Here is a 13,851-nt window from a genome sequence, read left to right as displayed (position 1 = left end):
AATTGTATGAAGCGTAGTCTTAAGTTGCCACTTGTCATGGGCCTAGAGAGGACTGTTTCTAAATGCTTAGGGATATGTGTGATTCTGTGGTGAGTGTATCTTATATGAAATACATCTTAGTGTGACAAAGGTGAAGAGTAGCCATTTGCAGCCCTGTGATAACTGTCTGGCATCTCTTAATGGACAAGATGATGAAAGAAATTGACATTAAAGCATTATCCAAGCTGAATTTGTAAATGTTTGTTAAATAATGTAATTATTCTGAAACTTAGGATATTTTAGGCTGAAAAGAGCTTTTCATGTAACTTGTCCTAAACATGACACACTTGGCCATGTGCCTCATATTTTCTGACTTGGACTCACATTTATAAGATCACATTGAAGTTCTGATGCCAAGAGCAGCAAGATGACGTTATCAAATACTACAGTAATGTAACAGTATACTAGATAGGGAAAAAAGTCACCATTTATCTGTGTTTGCTCTTTTGTAGCTTTTTTGCTTTACATAGTTAAGTGGATTTTGATAGATGATGACGCTCACGAAATATCCGGGAGAAGCAGATACTCCAATAAGCCAGCTCCATCCCATAAAAGACTGAGATTAAAAATGTCTTTGTAATGGAATTTTTAAAGCACAAATATAAGACTGTTAGGAAAATTGTACAAGACCAGTCACTAGTATACACATCTGGGTGTATGTATTAAATGAGTGAACATTGTCACTAGGATTAAATACCTTCCCTAATAAAAGAAGGAAAATAAATAATTTCAAGTAAAAATGTTAACATTTACATAATTGGTACAGATGTACCAATTACTAGGGGTGAGAGGAGATTGCTTAACTGTACTTTTACTCAGTGGCCAAAGGGCAACCTGTCACTTAGTAGACTCAACTAAACTCAGTAGAACTGCGCTCTCATGATCAGTCTAAACTGGGGTTAGAAATGTATTGTGGATCTTGATAGCCATGTTTTTGTTTTAGGTAATTGAATTTTTTCTGTCATGCTTTTGAATGCTCATATAGAAATATTATACTTATAAACAGTCACACTCAAACCTAGATTCTCAAACATTCATTTAGGCCTCAGATTGAACATAATCATTTTATACAACTTAAAATATTGCTAAATGTTTTTATATTCCAGGTACCTTTGCTTATGTGGCTCAGTTTAATCCAGTTCTTCATGATATACAAAAAGTATACTGAGAGGACTGTCATTGCCTTAGGATATAGTATGCCCATATCCATTTCAGAAAAAAAAAAAAGAACTGGTTGTATTCATAAATCAATAATCAATATTATAGACTCAAACTTCCCTATAATGGCTTCATTTGTGGAATGTATTTGCCATTTACTCAAACATTTCTACCCTTTTTGAAAATGACTAAACTGGACTCATTCACTTAACTAACATTTTGAGCATTTACTATATATATGTGGCATATTGGGCTAGTAATGTGGATTCAAGATTGAAGAAATGCTCTATACTTGGGATGAAGAGTCTTCTTACAGTGGGTATTTCTGTTCAGAGTTGAGCACGAGGGACACGCAGTTAAGGATTTTTATTCATGACTTACTTGAACAGCAGTGGAAAGGAACCCACTCGGGTTCTGCCTATGCCCTGAATCCAGCCCCCTACATCGGCTATATCACTTCAGATGAATTTCTCAGTTTTGAGCCTTAGCATCCCAAGCGTATAACAGTACAGCGGTAGTGTCTGTCCATCACAGAGTGACTTAATAGTGAGCTAACCAGTGCATAGTACTCTGAAAGTTCTTGTCATAAATTAAGACCTCAATAAAGAGTAATGGCAGGTGGTGATAATTATTGCCTTTGCTATTTTTACCTAGGACGTTGACTCTAATTGGTTTATAATTGTTATTTATAGATTTTTTTTAAAAGAAGGGAATAGTTTTGTTCAGAGATATTTATTGTTTTTGTTTCTTCAGATTGTTCTCAGAGCTAGACCGTTTGTAGGACTCAGAAAGCTTGTGAATGACAATAGCCCTTGAACATTTACACTGTTTGTCCTCCAGGGCCCGTCTTCATGTGTACAGGAATCTAGTGGTGAGGTTATGGAGAAGGCTTGGGAGAAAGGAATAATGACTCTTTTTTTGTTTGATGTTAAAGCTGCACTTCTTTCCTCCTTGCTGCGGCAGAGTACCCGACAAGCAGCGGTTGGACAGAAGGCCTTATTTTGACTCCCAGTTTCAGGATGTGGTTCATCATGACAAGGATAGTTATGGAGCATCCGAAATGATGGTTGTCCATGGCCAACAAGCTTTTTCCTTCTTATGCATTCTAAGACTAGAATAGTGCCACCACTACTTTTTGGGGTCGGCCACCCCATGGCAGTCAACTAATCAACATAATCCCTCCCAACAGGCCCAGAGGTTCATCTCATTGATCCTGTCAAACGGACAGTATTGACCATCACATCACTGAATTTCATTGGATGTTAGTAAATAAAGAGATTTAACGGTTCACATATAGAGATTTACTTAAGAATTCCAGCCATGCCAGGCATAGCGGCCCATGCCTTTAGTCCTAGCACTAGGAGGAAATCACAGGCAGGCGGATAGCTGAGACTGAGGCTAATCTGGTCTACAGATTAAGTTCTAGGACAGCCAGAGCTATACATAGAAACCCTGTTTTTGGGGGGAAAAAAAGAAAGAAAAGAAAAAGAGAAAGAAAGAAAAGAAAAAAGAGAAAAGATTTCAGCCACTGTGAAATAGAAATTAAATTGAAAATGTTATTTAGCTGTACTGTTTATACCAAATACATTATGGCATAGAAAGGAAATCTGAAAGATTATTAACAGTAGGGTGGCTGAGAAGTATGTATAATAATAATTGTATTGGTCTCTAAACACCATAGAAAGATGAGGTTTCTTTATATACTTCCTCTTTATGTTTGTGCTTTCCACAAAGTCTCTCAGGGCTTGTTTTTTTTTGGTTAATGCTAAGGATGTGCATTGCTTACTTTGTAAACTCAATTAAAAATTTGTTGTGTCTCCTCCCCCACGCCCACCTGGCACCTTTAAGATGGCTTAGACATCAGTGTGCTTCCACCAAGCCTGAGGGCCCCGAGTTCGATGTCTGAGACCCACATGGCTAAAGGAGAGAACAGATTCTCACAAGTCATCCGATGACCTCCACATGTGTGCCGGGGCATGAATACATACGTGCATACACACAAGTAGATAAACAGAATACTGTTTAAAAAGTCATAGTAGTTACTGTACATAAACAGAATAATATTTTTTTTCAGCAAAAGTTTGAAACTCAAGTCAGGAAAATAATAGTCTAAAAAAAAGTGTTTCATAGAGATTTTAAATAGAATCCCATAAAGATCAGTTCAATGATATTTTGGAGTCAGCACACATTATTCTATTTTTTCTTTTCCTTAAACATTTCATAATGTGAGTGTCTTTTTATTTTCTTACTTATACTTGCCTTGTGTCTTTACCTCTCCAAACCATCACCAAATTTTAAGACACATTCTACAAAATTCAAATAGGAAGTAGCTGAGGAGGAGCTGGGAAATGGCTTGGCAGAACAATAGTGAGATTCACTAAAATACATCACACACCATGACCACGAGTGGGTCACATGTGGACCCCGAGATGGATTTGTTTTATTCATTTATTTAGCAACAAAAATGATAGACTTCCTCAGTTGTGAAGTTTACAGTGTCTATGAGAATAAAAATCAGGTCACTTACTCTATAAAAGAACAATTATTTTTGGCCCAAAGATCACAAAGAACCTTCTAGATTTTCACAGAGACTTGGCACTCTCATAAACAGTCTTCGGTGTGGGTGATGGAGTACGCTGATGCTTTTCACACAGCACTGGAGGGAAACAGGGGGTCTGGCGTTTGACTCCTACATAGATTCCCTTGATGGGTCTCTCCTGAGCAAATTTCACTAAACCTGCAGAGATGAAGGAGTAAGGATGGGGGAGATAGATGCATGATTTAGCCAGCCATCTTTTCCCCTAGGTTGGTTGAATTCTTTGATAGACTTCTTCTTATGTTAGGAAAATGACGAAACAGCAGTGTGCTTGTCCATCCGATGGCATGCCTCATGCTACGTTGTCTCATGCAAGCCTTTGTTAGATGGATTGCCGGGAGCTTGATCTACTCAGCGTATATATTTATTTGGTGATCTAGAACTTAATACAAATAAAACAAAAGGCTCACTCAGTTTTGGAGACCACTGTTGTCCGGCTATGGCAGAAAAGTGTAAGCTCGCCATGTCTCGCTTAATCAGACGTGGAGATGAGAGCATTGTGAAGAGATTTAAGATTGTGATGGAAGGGATTTGCTCAAGCTGGAGTCCATAGGTGGGAGGCATCCAGTGTGTCTTGCCCAGTAGTGGGTTTGGGGGCTTCCCTCTTAGTTTATGAACTCAAGGGAAGCATGCCTGACACATGGGTCTTTGGGGGTAGATTGTGTCTTGTTTGTGTCCTGATTTTGGTGTAATTAGTCCCATGTCCTCTGGCAGAGTTCATAGCTGCTGCAAACATTTTTTTTTTTTACATCTGTAAAATGTGGATGAATCTTTTCCTCCATGAGGTTCCAAGGATGGAACAAGGTGAAGCAGAGAAAACTCTTAAGATTATGTAGTTGGCACATAGTTTTACTAAAACTTCATCCTTTTCGTTATACAGAAAGAGGTAAAGATACAAGACTGTCCAGACTTGGGTGCAGAATACTCCTTTTAGCTACGCTGGTGCTCTGGAGTTGTGTTTCTGAGAAGTATTTGTAGTGAGTCACTCTTTCTCCCTTTCCTTATAGTATGTTTCTGCCATATCATAAGACAGAAAATAAATCACAGAGGAAAGAAATGAGTTCCCTCTTGTGTTGGAGCCAGTTGGCTACAGGGAATCCAGAGAACTAGTGAGGGTAACAGTACAAGTTGAATGGTTGGACAGAGATCTAATTCTTTTTTTTTTTTTTCTCCACAACAGATTATTAAATCCTTACTTATGGATTGCAAGCTTGTGACATCCTAGGGTGTGTTTGTAAAATAATATAAAACAGCAAGAGAAAGAGGTTTAAAAAAAGAGAGAGCGAAGTCTCCATCACTCTGAAATGGACCATTCGGTTTCATTGCTCAATGGACCGAGATAAGTGTGAGGCCTGTCTCAGCCTTGCCTGCGGGCCTCCGAAGGCTGTTCCTTGCAGCTGCTTCTCGGGCTTTTTGCTTTTTTAAACTGTAAGCTAATGCTGAGAATCAAAAGCAGGAGGAAGTAGCTGGGCCCCACCACGCGGAGCCACACGGCACTGTGAGTGAAAAGATGAGGTTTTCCTCCTGTGACCTTCCAGTGGGAAAGGCAGAGACCTGGAATCAATTAAAGTACACTGGTCCTGGAAACAAATGTCAGGCTGTCAGAAACCCAGCCTCCAGCTCTGGCTCTTTCTCATTCAAGGGTTTCTCTTCTCTTGCCCTTCCCCCTCACTCTTTCTACAACACTTTTTTTTTTTCCTGTTCCTTACCTTCTGTGACAGGTTCCTCATTTTGTGTAGATTCAGATCCTGGAAAATAGGTGACTCTCTGAGCCTTTTGAAACACTGGACAATCTCTTTAATAAGTTTAGAATCCCTAGCAGTGGGACCCTGACCATTGATTGGGAAGTTCCTTCTTGACTGCCACATAGTGAGCAGGCTGCTACTAACTGGCATCTTTACACAGGGATCTGTGGGCAAGGGACCCACTAGCTGCAGAGGAAGCCGGGTCAGGCTGGCAGGTGAAGTCAAGATGAGTACCAGTGAACTTGAGTGAAGTCACCCTCTTCTGTGCCATGCCCAGCCCACCACCTTGAACTCTAAACTGTTTTCCATCTTTTTCAAATGCTGGGGAGCGGAGGGGAGAAAGCTGTCTCCATAATGCTGCTTTTTACACATGCTTAAGACATTTGATGATTGCTATAGTCGTACTTACTTGGAAAGAAATGTAAAGGGAATTCTCTTTGTAGGATGTGTTCGGACTTGTATACTTCAGTGCCCTTTGTTGCCTGTTGAAAGGCAGCATGAGCTTTCTGGATTGCTTCAGGCCAGAAGAAGCCTCCTCCTCTTCGTAGTGGAGTCTCTTACGTTGTGTTTACATCATAGGTTACCTGGTTATAAAGTTCTGCCTAGTCTTGACATATAAACATTTCAAGTGTAGCTTTAAGTATTTTCTAACAACAACTTGGCAAGCATGATGTTTGGATTTTATACATTCCTTATTTCCCGTCTCAAGGGAAGATGTTAATTGGCAGGTACTGAGTCTATCTGTAATGGCGCTTCACAAATATCTTTAATTTTCTGTGATATTTTATAAGCAGTTTTTAAATACTGGGTTTGTGTATTGGATGAAATAAGAACCCCATTCTGACATCACTTGAGTTGTGGCCCTTCCTGTCTGTCCATTCTTAGTAATGCAAAATGAATATTTGTAATAGCTGCTAAGGCTGCTGCTGATACAAGCGTGATTATCAGATCTCCTGATAATGATACAGATGTGCTTATTGGCTCTTTGATCATATAGATGTGCTCATTTTCTCTGTTGGGGATCATACAGATGGGCTTATGGGCTCTCTTGATAATAGTACATGTGTGCTTATTGCATCTGTTGATGGATGCAGATGTGCTCGTTGGCTCTGTTGGCAATCGTCCAGGTGTGCTTATGATAATGGTACAGCTGTGCTTACTGGATCTGTTGATAAGGACACAGGTGTGTTCGTTGGTTATTTTGGATCTCTTGGTAAGCCAAGTAGTTCATTTTGCTATAGGTAGCTTCAAAATGGCCTTAAGCTTTTCAAGTTGTAAGGCTTTATCACTTTAGGGAACATATATTAATTACACCTGAACAGGCTGCCTCCCTGTCTTTCCTTGTCCTTCCAATATGCTGGCTTTGCACAGCAGAAAGACACACAGTCTCTAACATCAGCCTGTGATGTAGAAAGCTCTTTTTGTGCGAGGATGGTCTGGCATGAGTGAATCAGGAAAGAGACACTTGTTAGTGGTTATACTTTCAGTCAAGGAGGGAAATGAGTGCCACAGTTAAGACTGGGGAAAGGATGTAACAAAGTTGAGCCTTTCAGCATTTGGCCCATCCTTCAGAAGACAGATGTTAGCTCCTCCCTATCGCTGACTCCCAGACTTGTGTAATAGCCCCCAAGATGTCTTACAAGTGATTCTGAAGTCTAGGATTGGAGGGCTTGTGAAGGATGGGTCTGGGTCGCTGGTTACAGACTGTACCTGAGTGAGACCCGGCATGTGGGGGGGGGGGGGCGCTGGTTGCTGGGAGAAAGAGGACATTTCACTGTCTTACATGTCTTCTTTTACAACATTATCTATTGCTTCTGTCCACTTGATCTGTCTCACTTTCGGGTATCACTACATAGGTAGATGTCTACCAAAACCCCTTCCCCTGATATTACAAGGGCTCATGGGTGTTTTAGATCAGATCTGGGCTAACCACTAAGGTTCGCATGGTAGAGGCACTCGACCGATAGCACTACTAGGAGTGCTGGGAACATTAGGAGGTAGGTCCTAACTAGAGTTTGAGGAAATCTTATAGGACACGCCATGGAAGACTATCCTGGAACCCCGGCTCCTTCCTCACTGCTTTCCAGATGACACGGCATGAAAGTTACACTCTACCTTATAGTTTCTACCACAATGTTCTCCCTCACCACAGGTCAAAACAATGGGGCCACTGACTGTACACTGAAACTATGAGCTAACTTTTTCCTTCAGGTGATTTTGTCAGGTGTTTTATGATACTCTGGAGGGCTGACAGACAGTTTGATCCTTGGTGAATGTCTTGGCGTATATTGTTTTTAGGGCCTTCTCACTACAGCTTCCTCTGCTCACAAATTCATGCTCTCCTACACGGCACGTCTGCATTTTGCCCACACTTATTTCTTCTCCCTCTTCTTTCTTGACTTCTGAGTGCAGTTGGTTGAGACTGGTTCTATGGTTATTGAACGAAGTCAAGCACTTTAGGAAGTCTTTTTAGAAAGGTTTAAAAAAAAAACAGACAAAAATTTCCTGTTGTCGTCACATTCACCACAAAAACACGCCCATCCCGAATGAGCATCTTTTCTGTCATCTTTTGTCTTTTAAGCATTTTGTGAACTTGATTGTTTGACATTGTTGTCTCCCCTGGGACTGCTTGAGCTGGCATCCTCAAGTCCTGGTCCCAGGAGCCAGACTCTCCCACATCTTTCCTTCCAAGTCTATCAGACTCTATGACTAGAATTAACTGCTTCCTCCATGGAATGTCTCCAGCCCTGTGTCTAGTCTACTGGAGTTATCGTGGCTGGTTCTTTTGAATTCCGCATATTGGGTTGTGTTAGGAACTAGAGTACACATTTGGTTATTTGACCATGAGTGTATGTCCCAAAAGGAATTTCCTCCCAGAAACCTCTGGGCTCTTCCTCTACCCTGACAGTGCCTTTCAGATGCTCCGTAGGATGTCTCACATGAAGTGTAATTTTTGGTTTGTGTGATGTTCTCCATCATTGGCCTATACACTTACTGAGAGTCCCGAGAACCTAGTAGACTATACCTGCCACAGACACCACTGAGTAACCCTGAACGCAGAAGTGATTTTACTATGAGCAACTTGGCTTGCCAGGAGCAGGAATCCTGAGTCTTCCTCCAGCTGTGAATGTGACTTGGTGCCTTGTGCACCATGACTGCTTATACCCATCTGGTGTCACTTTCACTCTGAAGACCCATGTGTCACCCGCTTTTGGTCTAGCCTGTCAGCCTGTAATCACAGACACACTGTAGAGCACAGAGGCGGTAGGATGGTCAGGATTTGTGGGTCTCTGTTTCTTCCCAGGGTCTCGGGTTCCTTTTCTTTGTAGAGCTCTTTTTCCAGCCTGTATTCTCTCTCCCCGGAACCCTAGAGCTTCAGAGTCTATCATCTTATATTGTGTTCCCACTGCAAAGCTTTGTTGTGCTCACTTTAAAACCACCTCCTTCCATCTATGCAGAGAATGCGTAGTGGTGTTAGACAGTGGGCAGCTGTACACCGTTGCAGGGAAGGACTCCAGAGTCGCACTGCCTGTTATCTAATATTGAGTCCCAGCAGGGACCCTAAATGTATTATTTGGCTTCTTTAGATCAGTTCCTAGTCATAAGTTGGACGTAAATATTATTATATTCATCTCATGTTGTAGTTTAGAGGATTTGTTGAGTTATTGAGACACTGTTATTACAAGTATGTTCTTCCCAATTGCAGTGAGCTACCAAGTTGAAACATTCGTGCAGGGGGTGTTAAAGAAAAAGGGTGACATGTGCCAGAGAATAAAAACTTGGAAGTTTGGGGCCCCTATCCAGCAGTCTGAGGGAGAGTGAACAGTGGCTGTGGGTGGAGGATGTTCATGCTAGAATTGCATAGGGAGCTAGGGACTGTGGGTCTGTGTGGAAAGCCCCAGGGGCTATGGGTGTGTGGAGGGCCCCAAAGACTGTGCATTTCCTTTTATGCTTACTTATTTTTTGTCAACATAATTTCTTTTTTTTTTTACAATTTCATTTGTAATAAGTACATTTAATTATACCATGTAAGTTAATCATCAGTATACTCAGTTTAAAGCAGTTTGCTAAGTATAAGACATAAAGACATGTAAGCACGAGTTATCCATCTGTCATGCCTAAGGTGGTTTGGTCTTAATAGAAGATTAAAAACCAGTGAACAATATTAATGGAGATGACAATATCGCCAGCCAACTTCAAGCACAGTGGGAAGACCCAAAAGGTGTTTGGTGGAGGCCTGAAACATGGGGGAAGACTTTCTAGCTGGGGCAAGAACAAAATCCTGAGTCAGCCAAGCGATGCCAGGAGAACCATGTTGGACTGTCCCAGGCAAAAGTAGCTGATGCACTGTTGGCTGACAGTGCAAGAGAGCTGAATGCCCGCCTCGAAGGAACTGAAAACGCACTATAGGAAGGAGAGGCTAACTGGGACGTTTTTGAGTCAGAGGCAGCTTGGATGTTTTTCTCAAGAGCTCTGAGGCCAGTGAAGGGTTTAACAGAACAGCAACATGGTCTAATATGTGTGCATGTGACTGTAAAATAAAAGAACACCAAATTAACGATGTATATGGTGGCTATAATAGAAGTCAAGAACTGGGAATCCCAGTCACAACTCCTATCAGAGACAGACAGACAGACAGACACACACACACACACACACACACACACACACACGCATACATACACGGTGGGGGGGGGGGCAGTCACCTTACTACCCAATTCAGCAAGAGTCTAGACATTATACAGTCTTTGCTTTGGAGCATGAGATGTCTCACTGTTTTCTAGTTACATCCCAACCTGCTGAAGTGATTCTTCTGCCTTAGCCACTAAGCACCACCATTGCAGGAGCATCCGGCTTTAGTCTCTTCCTTCTCCGAGGTGTGAGTGTATGTTGAGGGTACATGGTGCAGTGCAACCATAGGTTTTGCAGAGAAGCCTTCTACCCCTGAGCTACACACAGCCTAATCTTTTGCTCATTTTAAACTGTCTCCTCCCCTGTAGTTTGCTCTGTGCCCCTTTCTTTCTTTCTTTCCACTTTGTGGAAGAACTTGGACTCTCTGTCCTGCATATCGTCTCACAATCTGAATGTTGCTGGTTATATACCCATGGTGGCTCGGTGCGTACCTCCACTAGATGCTGCAGCCTGATTCATTCAGTTCTGATCTCACAGATGCGCGGGCTAGCTTTCATTCTGAAACAGAAATAGCTAGTGTTTCCTCATGTAGCAATTTGTGTTTTTAGGGTCTCAACTCACTTATAGAAACAGGTGGCAGAAGTCAAGCCAGCATTAGGTCTTTGTAAATTTATCCAGATTAGAGCATGGGTGTGGGGAAGAGATGATAGTTTCAACTAAGAATTGGCAGTTGTATCTGGGCCTGGAGTTAGGATAGACCACATCACTGAGCTAACAACACTTGAAGCTGTTGACTATGCTGAGCTTTAAGGTGCCTGCAGACCCTAGAGACATTGTCCAGGTCATAGCTCTCAGGTTTTGCTTTCATTACTTCATATTTGCTAATGTGCACATTCCAGTTAATTTGTGTGTGTTGGGAGGTGTTTCTGCATATATACTTACATACATATTTACATATATACATACATACATACAGTTGTCACCAGGAGAAATTATGAAATGAGGGAATATGCCTTTAAATACAATATGTATGATTTCTGCAAATGATGGAAAAAATGTTTAGAAGGAAAGTTCAAAGGTCAGATTTAATTAGAGTGGCTCTGCAGTAAGTCACTAGTGAGTGACAGCTGGAAGAATGAGAAGAAAAGTCAGGCCCTGAAGCCACATGGGCACCATCATCCTTTCTATAGCTGAAGGAAAAGAGGACACCATGTTGTCTCCACCTACAGGGAGTGTGGAGTCAGGGAAATCTGTCAGATGGATTCTTGATGAACTGTAGGTAGGGAATTGAGCTTGGGTCATTGGAGTGAGCATATGTTAGTGCATTCAGAATTCCCCAGCTGTGAATGTACTGTTGCAAGAAAAAACTCCAGAGAAAGGGAGAGAGGGGAATATATAAAACCCACACATATAGCTTAGACCATATATTAACTCTAGTCTTGTATAAAGTGTTTTGTGATTGTTGTTGTTTTGTTTCATTGCTATAGACTGAACCCAGAGCCTTGTATTGGTCAAATCTTTAAAAACTATGTAGTATTTATGAAGGATTTACCTTGGTTGATGATTAGTGTGGAGAGGATTTTAAGTCTGACTGAATCTAGTTTGACACCCCAGTTTGATGGCATGCCACATGGTCAGAGAAGAAGAGAGGAGAATGTGATTTCATTTAACAAGGAGGTCAACTTTTATTCTCAGTGCTACTAGATCTAAATATTAGGTATCTTCAGATTTAAAACTTGGGAGATGTTTTTAAATGTGTTTTGAAGATAGTTCACATATTTGGCTCATAATTTCTTATCACTTTAAGTTTGTTTTGTCACAATATGAAATAGCAGAGTCCAAAAATACTTTTTTTTATGATTCACAAAGGAAAATTCTTGGTAGCCCTTTTCCTGTGATATTTTCAGTGATGGTAGATAGATAGATAGACCGACAGACAGGCAGGCAGATATACTTTTTGAAATTATGTTCCAGGACTTAATAAAATAAAACATTTTTGGAATTAGGTGATGGGGTAAACATCATTTAATTATCTATTTTGAATGGAAAGTGCTTCTAAGAAAACAAACAAAGTAGTTTGGGAACAGGGAATGTCCTCCTTGGTTTTGGCACAAGTGATAAATTATATCTTTCCTTCTTCAGTTGATTGGAAGCACCATTCAGGTCCTTATCTTCTCTGCTTTGGACATTCTGAACTTCTCTGGTTTCTTGGGCTCCTTTCTGATGATCTCGTGGTGGGCCCTCAGTTTGCTCCAGACCGGCTGCTAGTGTGTCAGGGCAGCTTCAGCCTCAGCATCTTCCAAGGGCAGGTTCTGGTAGGAAACTCTGTGCCTGAAGGGCATAGCTACTTACAGGAAACCAACTTTTCCTTTAAGACAGTGATCTTCAGACTTTTTGAAATATGACTTATAGTAAAAAGCAAAATTTTCACAGCAGCATCTATCTATGATATATATCTCTATGTGTGTATAGATATATTATATATGTGTGTATAGAAAATGGCCCTAAGGGGCGGTCCTGAGCTGGGTCACGTAGCTCAGGTCCCTGGCTTGGGTCGCATGGCGTTATTTCCGCTGTCCTCCAGTCCTCGCTCGTAGTCTCTCCGCCACCATGCCTATGCTCATCATGAACACCAATGTTCCCCGCGCCTCGGTGCCAGAGGGGTTTCTCTCCCGAGCTCACCCAGCAGCTGGCGCAGGCCACCGGCAAGCCCGCCCAGTACATTGCCGTGCACGTGGTCCCGGATCAGCTCATGACTTTTAGCGGCACGAGCGACCCCTGCGCCCTCTGCAGCCTGCACAGCATCGGCAAGATCAGTGGCGCCCAGAACCGCAACTACAGCAAGCTGCTGTGTGGCCTGCTGTTCGATCGCCTGCACATCAGCTCGGACCGGGTGGGCTGGAACGGTTCCACCTTCGCTTGAGTCCTGGCCACACACTTACCTGCACCGCTGTTCTTTGAGCCTCGCTGCACGCGGTGTTCTGTGTTTATCCACCCGTGGCGATGCCCACCTTCCGGTCGGGAGAAATAAATGGTTTAAGAGACAAAAAAAAAAAAAAAAAAAAAAAAAAAAAAAAAAGAAAAGAAAATGGCCCTAAAATTTAAATAATTGTGATTTGAATGAGAATGCCCCCTAGGCACATATTTTTGGCTAGAGAGACTTTGAAGTTAGATTGAATGCATTTGTATTATGAGATGGCTGCAAGTGTGTGGAGGAACGGGAGTGGAATGCTGTGGGTTGCAGGAGAATGGCCCCCTAGGGCTCATATGTTTGAGTAATTGGTCCACAGCTGGTGGAGCTATTTTAGGGAGGATTAGGAGGTGTGGCCTTGTAGAGAGGTGTGTCCCTGGGAAAGGAAGGGCTTTGAGGGTTGAAAGCCCAGTCTCTCTCGGCCTCCTGCCTGCAGATCAGGATGCAAACTCTCAGCCACTGTTTCAGTGCCATGCCTGCTTGTCTGCTCGCCTGTTTTCATGTTTCCTCCATGATGGTCATGGACTCACCCTGTGGAACTGTAAGCCAGCCCTAATTAGACGCTTTCTTTTATAAGTTGCTTTGGTCCTGGGGTCTCTTCACAACAATAGAAAAGTAACTAAGACAAGTATGTTTTTTAATCTTACTGTTTTCCATTTTACTCCATTCTATTTTATTAGGTTCCTTTAAAATATGCTGGTCATAATTTA

At 41.9% G+C, this 13,851-nt stretch overlaps 1 protein-coding gene and 1 pseudogene across 5 annotated transcripts in view; both read left to right on the top strand.

Moving 5' to 3' along the window:
* The window catches only part of Dse (dermatan sulfate epimerase), a 56,725-nt gene that overhangs the window by 24,688 nt on the left and 18,186 nt on the right, over nucleotides 1-13,851 (top strand). The window lies entirely within an intron of this gene.
* Nucleotides 11,166-13,219, top strand: LOC127670192 (macrophage migration inhibitory factor-like; annotated as a pseudogene).

This window comes from Apodemus sylvaticus, chromosome 19 (genome assembly GCF_947179515.1).
Source record: "Apodemus sylvaticus chromosome 19, mApoSyl1.1, whole genome shotgun sequence".
Lineage (NCBI taxonomy): Eukaryota > Metazoa > Chordata > Mammalia > Rodentia > Muridae > Apodemus > Apodemus sylvaticus.
Note: the sequence above shows the minus strand (reverse complement) of the source record. Positions and strands in the feature narration are given on the sequence as shown.